General features: G+C 45.3%; 1 protein-coding gene across 4 annotated transcripts in view; it reads right to left on the reverse strand.

Annotated features, from left to right (window-relative positions):
* Positions 1 to 1,409, reverse strand: part of SEMA3F (semaphorin 3F) — a 192,147-nt gene extending 190,738 nt beyond the window's left edge. For 2 of the 4 annotated variants that reach the window (XM_053298944.1, XM_053298939.1), the window contains exon 1: positions 820 to 1,409. The gene's annotated coding sequence lies outside the window, so the exon portion shown is untranslated. Of the gene's footprint in view, positions 1 to 641 lie in introns of all 4 variants that reach the window. The other 2 variants (XM_053298940.1, XM_053298943.1) reach the window with 2 other exon arrangements.
* Between the last annotated feature and the right edge of the window lie 5,602 nt (positions 1,410 to 7,011).

A 7,011-nucleotide genomic window follows, 5' to 3' on the forward strand; every position in this document is an offset into this window, starting at 1 on the left:
TTTGACCTGAGGCTTCTGGGAAATGAGGAGGGAAATAAAAACTTCAACCTGACCTGGGCACTCCAGTGTCTAAGAAGAATTTCCTCCCCCTAGCAAGAGCTGTCCGGTTTTTGCCTCCTCTCGTCAACGCTCCCACTTTCTGGATGTCTGCTCAACTTTTTGGGCGCAGCGAAAGGACTGAATCAGCCGGTGTCACTTCTCGGACGGAATGAGTGAAGAGGCCGCTGGAAGTTTGCTGTTTCGAGCAGTCCTTGCCCCGCTCCCTTGGCCTTGACCATGATTCCTTGATTCCTTCTGCTTGCCAACACACCACATGTACTATGCACCCACAATCATGCACTCATCATCAAATGACAAGGAGAAAGGGGAGCGATGCGAGCGACAGTAGCTCAGAAAGTGGAATCTACACCCACCGTCGTGCGGGGTAAATCAACCTTTTCTCCCCCGCCCTTCCCGGCTCGCCCCCTTCCCTAGACGGGGCGATCATATACCTCTCCTAGGGCAGAGACCCGCCCCAACCAGACTGGCTGCTCTTTTGACAGACTCTAAAGTCTCTCTGCAAATTCGAAGCCGCAACCAGAAAGGGTTGTGCGCAACAACGCTCCCGTTACAAGCGTAGCTCTCCCTGGACAGAGGCGTACCTTTCTTTCTGGATGGAGGCAGGGCAGGGGCAAAAGCTGCCGCCAGCTCAGCCGGTTCCCAGGCGGGTCACTTGGCTGCTCGCCGGCAGGATCCGAGAAGCTCCCGCTCCCAACTCCACAGCAGAAGGGAAAGAGAAAGGCGCAAACCCGCTATGGACACCACACGGGCATTTCTCACCAGCCGTCCTGGTAGCGGCGTCCCTCCACCATCCCTCTCTTTCTCCGATCAAACTGGAAGCGGTGCTGCTGCTCCAAGCGTCCTGCAGCACCTTCTGGAATCCCGGACTTCGAATTCAGGACCCGAGTAGGTCTCTCCTCCAATCCATAGAGACGCTCGATTCACCGCCAAACCGGTTCCAAAGGCAGCTAAGCCGGGTGGGACTCTCTTTACAGCGGAGCAGCTGACTGGACTTTTCGCTGCCTTTCTCGCCGCTTGTCCGAGTGTAAATGCACGGTTGCCCCTTCGAAGTTCTTGCTGCGTGCCGGCCGATCGACAGACGCGTACGAGCGCGCGAGGCAGAAGAAGAAGAAATAATAATAATTAATGTGGCCTTCTGCCTGCTTGGCAAAAAAGCGGAGGGGGGACTACCCTCCCCCTCACAAAAAAAAAAAAATTCCCCTCACACATTAAGTACCCAAGCCCGATTCAGTCAATTGGCTTCTACTGCCTGTGATTTGCATAGTCCCGCCCTCGTCTCCACCTCCGGGCAGCGAAATGGGGGCTGGACCCGTTGCCATTCTCCTCCCCGCCGTCACCTCTTTTTCCACCTGTACCGCCCCTCCCCTTCGCTGGGCTTGGTTTGGCAAGGCAAAGGCAGCGAACTGCGGGATTCCAGCGCTCTGAGCAACTCTCACCGGAGGAGACTGAATGACTTTTCTCCTCCGGGTAGAGTCCCTCGCCGTGACTCTACCCAGGGCCCACTTTCCCTATTCCTTCGTGTTCCCAAGCAAAAGAAAGAGGTGCCTAACGTGCATCCAGACCGCCTTTCGTTTACACCTTACGACGCCTCTGGCAACCTAGCCTGCGCTTTGGGGACGGGGATTCTCCCCCTCTTGAAGCCAGAGGGAGAACGAGATAGATAAGGCAGGCGCCGGGGGAAATGGGGATAATAAATAAATAAACCGAGTCCTTTGTCTGGCTGAGTTATTCTGTGGATTGCAAGGGAGTGTCTCGCGTGCCATGGGGGGTGGTGGTGGATGGGGGCGAGAGACAGAAGGCTGAGGAGGAGGAGGAGGAGGAGGAGGGGTGAAGTGAGAGAAGGAGAAAGAGAGGCAGAGAAAGCAAAAGGGAGAGTGAAAAAGAATACCGGGGAGAGAGAATGAAAGACGGGCGTGGGGTGGGGGGAGGGAAGGATGGGGCCCTGCTTTGTAGTATTGCAGAATCCACCCAGACAGATCCTTCAACAAATATCCAGCAACAAAGAAAACTCGGGCGTAACTGACAGCAGGAGAGAGTGTTATCTCTCTCCCTTCCCCAACCCAACGCCTCCTCCTTTTCGGCAGCTGAGGCAAGTCAGGTTAACCCTTTGGTGGATGGGGTTGACGGAAGACCTGCCTGCCTCTAGGCCCGGTTGGGGTGGAAGCAACCAGAACCTGCGGAGAAGCTAGGAGGATGGAGCACAGTCTCGGTGCAAATATTATCGGCAGGCTACATTGCGGCGGTTCTGGAGCTTTGCTTCCCTCAAGTCTCTGAAGAGAAGTGAGGGGTCTGAGTCTCCTTACATATAGGGATCAACGGTTCCAACCCTTCTGCACAAAGAGCAGTACACAGGTTCAAGTGAAATCAGTCCACAATCCTCAGTTAAGATTTGCTCCACCTTTGAAGTCAACGTTAAAAAAAAAAGTGTGGGTGTGTCCTTAGAGCAGGAGGGCCTGATTTACTTCAAATATGTTCTTCCCCAGACCTGGCTGCATAAATGTCACTGACAAGTGAGGGGAATGTTATGTCCTTGCAGAGGTTGAAGATTACCAGAGTGTTTATGAACATGTATGTGTTTAATGAACACACTGAGTCCTGCTTAACATATGACATTTTCCCCACATTAAGGTAATCTGAACACTGCTTATATTGGCTTCCTGAGCTGTATGTGTTTACATGGCTAAACGGGTACTTGCACAACACGACAGAAGTGCCAATGTACACGCTTGTTCTGTGCACACTGGAGAGATGTCAGATGTGTTTGAAAAATATCAAATGTGATGATGAGACTAAGGGCAGCAAGGAGACTCTAGTCATGAAATCTGACATTCCTCACTCTAGGGACAGACAATGATTGACCAGCCAAAAGTCCTGCACTGGAACAGGTGACAAGTTCTGGCCTCGGGCTAAGTAAGAAAAGGATGCATCATTCCTCTGCCTCCCCATCCACCCCTGCCTCGCTCTCCCTGTATTGTTCACGTCAATTAATAATTCATGAGCGCATCCTTAGTGCAAGGTATCTTCTTCTGTTGCACATGGTTAACTAAACACAGAAGTAACTTTCAACAACTGTTTTGGATGTATGTTAAGCAGCTGGAGCATTAGTATTGAATAACTTAAAATACCAGAGTATGCTTTTCAAAGCAATTTGGATGCAACTCCAGATCAATGAGGGTTAAGACACATCTCAGCAAATTGTGCTCAGGATCAGGATCACCAGCTGATACGCCAACTGCGACCTTACCTGGACAGAGATAGCTTGGCCACAGTTACTCAAGCTCCGGTAACCTCTCACTTAGATTACTGCAATATGTTGAACATGGGGCAGCCTTTGAAAACGGTCCAGAAACTGCAGACGGTACAAAACAGGGCTGCAAGATTATTAACTGGGACTGGACATTTCGAGCATATTACTCCAGTGCTTTGTCAGCTGCACTGGCTCCCAGTCCTTTTCCGTGCCCAATTCAAAGTGCTGGTTTTAATGTTTAAAGCCCTAACTGGCTTGCAACCAGGTTACCTGAGAGAGGGCTTTGCCCCATATCTGGACCTTAAGACAGGAACATAGGAACCTGCCATATACTGAATCAGACCATTGGTCTATCTAGCTCAGTATTGTCTTCACAGACCGGCAGCGGCTTCTCCAAGGTTGTAGGCAGGAATCTCTCTCAGCCCTATCTTGGAGAGGCCAGGGAGGGATCTTTGGAGGCACTCCTTAAGATCTTTGGAAATCTTAAGATCTTTGGAGGCGCTCCTCTGGGTGCCCCTGCCAAATGAGGTGAAGTGACTCGCTACTAGGGAGAAGGCCTTTTCGGTGGTTGCACCCCATTTATGAAATAGTTTCCCCCGTGAGATTCACCTGGCTTCATCACTTTGTTCTTTTAGATGCCAGTTAAATACCTTTTTGTTCACTCGGACCTTTTAAATTCTTATTTTTGGATTTTATTTTATCTTAAACTAATTTTAAAATGAGTTTTTAAACTGCTTTGTATTGTGTTTTGTATTTTATTTACTCCTATTTTGTCTGTTATGACTGAATGTGTTAATTGCACATTTTAATTGTGTGTTGCATGTTTATTTATTGCATGTTTTAATCCTGTGTTGTTAGCTGCCCCGAGAAAATGTGTTTTGGGGCAGCTAACAAATACATGATGATGATGATGATGATGCTATTTACACACAGTTTACCAGATGTTATTGACTGGATTTGGTAAATTATCAGGCCCTTTCCAAGGGTCTAGGATAACTAAAGAAAAATTAAAGATAACATTGTAGTATTCGTGCTGTCCCGAGTAGTGTGGCCTTCTGTAGCTGATGTATTGTAATTTTATAGATGCCCAAGGTGTCAAGATGGTGTACAAGTTCTTTTGGTACTGCACCAAGGGCACCAACAACTATTGGTACCACTACTGTTTTCTTTTTCCAGAGCCACTCAGTTTCAATCTGAAGGTACTTGTATTTAGTTATTTTCTCCAGTTGTTTTTCATCGACTCGTCTATCCCCTGGGATTGCAATATCAATTATCAGAATCCGATTCTTCTCGATGACTGTCAGATCTGGCGTATTATGTGCTAAATGTCTATCAGTTTTTATTCTAAAATCCTAAAGGATTTTTGCCTCCTCATTTTCTGTGACCTTCTCAATTGGATGATTCCACCAATTCTTGCTTGCTGGCAATTTGTAATTCTTGCAATAGATCATTGCAGCAACTTTATTGTGTCTTTCCTTATAATCAGTCTGTGTGATTTTCTTACAACAACATACAAGGTGCTCAACCGTCTTATCCGCTTCCTTGCATAACCAACACTTACTGTCTTTCTGGGTCTTATCAATTTTTGCTTTTATAACATTTGTTCATAATGATTGTTCCTCGGCTGCAAAAATGAGACCTTCTGTTTCTTTCTTCTGTGTCCCCTTCTTTAACTGCCATGTTGTGCTATTGTTGACTTTCTATTGTATGTTGTTAAAGAACTGACCGTGCAATGGTTTGTTGTGCCATTTTTCTCGTCGATTCCTCATCTGCTGTTTTTTGTATTAATCCTTTGATTTGTTTATTTTCATTTTTCATTTATTATTATTATTATTGTTATTTATTTACACAGTCAGACAGGTGTTATTGACTGGTTTGTTTTATCCAGACATCGAGTCCTTCCCAAGGACCTGGGATGGCTGAATTTTATCATCAGTACTGTTGGTTATTATAGATATCGTCGCAGAATATAGGCTGTTCCCAGTAAAGTTGCTTTTTGTAATTGGCTGATGGTGATTTCTTCAAGGTGTTGAGGTGCTCTACAAGGTCTTTTGGAACTGCACCCAGGGTGCCAATTACCACTGGGATTATTTTGGTCTTTCTCTGCCACAGCCTTTCAATTTTAATTTGTAGATCTTTGTATCTTGTGATTTTTTCTATTTCTTTTTCTTCTATTCTGCTATCCCCTGGTATTGCTATGTCGATTATTTTAACTTGTTTTTCTTTCTTCTCGACTACAGTGATATCTGGTGTATTGTGTGGCAGATGTTTGTCTGTTTGTAGTCGGAAGTCCCATAATATTTTTACATCTTCATTTTCTTCAACTTTTTCAATTTTATGGTCCCACCAATTCTTGGCTACAGGTAGATTGTATTTTTTGCAGATGTTCCAGTGTATCATCCCTGCTACCTTGTCATGCCTTTGTTTGTAGTCAGCCTGTGCGATCTTTTTACAACAGCTTATTAGGTGGCCCACTGTTTCATCTGCTTCTTTACAAAGGCGGCACTTGCTGTTTGTTGTGGATTTTTTGACTTTTGATCTTATTGCATTTGTTCTTAGTGCCTGTTCTTGCGCAGCCAGTATTAAACCCTCTGTTTCTTTCTTCAAGTTGCCATTCTTAAGTCATTGCCAGGTCTTGGTGATGTCTGATTTTCCGCTTATGTTGTGCAAATATTGACCATGCAGTGGCTTATTTTTCCATTTTTCTGCTCGGTTCTTGACTTGTTCCTTCTTGTAGGCCTGCTTTGTTTCATTGGTGTTGAATAGTTTCACGTTATTGACCATTTGAAGTGCATCTTCTTCACTGTCCTTGATATATTCTTCAAGGCCTCTTTTCTCCTCCTCTACTGTTTGATGGACTTTCAGCATTCCTCTTCCACCTGAGCTGCGAGGGAGGTATAGCCTATCTACATCACTGCGGGGGTGCAGAGCATGATTGATGGTCATTATTTTCCTAATCTTACAATCTAGTGTCTCGCCTGGGTCCAGTCTATTATTCCTGCAGGTATAGCCCAGGTGTTTATGGCTTGTATGGTGTTTCTGCCATTGAGTTTGGACTTGAGGATTTTTCTAACTCTCCTGATGTATTCACTTCCAATTTTTCTTTTAACTTCAGTGTGTGCGATGTTATCAGCCTGGAGAATGCCCAAGTATTTGTAATGTTCTTTCTCTTCCAGGTTCTTGATGTTGGTTCTATTGGGCAGTTCTATTCCTTCTGTTTTTCTTATTTTTCCTCTGTTCTTATTATTTATCATTATTCTAGGCTAAATTAGCAAATGTCATGTTTGATCTTCAGAAAATAAATTTAATACAGTGACCAGATGGAAAACTTAGTTAAGCTGTTAACAATAGATGGTCTTAGTATTTGAAGACAATTGGTTCACTTCCTAATTGAAAGTGGGCATGCAAATAAAATGTGGGTAGCCACCAGGGTCATGACTTGCCTAGCGAGCAAGAGGTTGCTGGTTTGAATCCCCGTTGGTATGTTTCCAAGAATATATATATTGCACCTATATTGGGCAGAGGAGGCAATGGTAAACCCCTCCTGTATTCTACCAAAGAAAACCACATGGCTCTGTGGTCGCCGAGAGTGCATATCACCAAAATCTCAGTATTGTTGCCTATCTGTGGTATTGAATAAAATGTGAAATAACAACAACATTTTCTAATCATGAAAATGGCACCACTTATGTTGACAAGAAGAC

The sequence above is a fragment of the Hemicordylus capensis genome, chromosome 2 (assembly GCF_027244095.1).
Source record: "Hemicordylus capensis ecotype Gifberg chromosome 2, rHemCap1.1.pri, whole genome shotgun sequence".
NCBI classification, from domain to species: Eukaryota; Metazoa; Chordata; class Lepidosauria; order Squamata; family Cordylidae; genus Hemicordylus; species Hemicordylus capensis.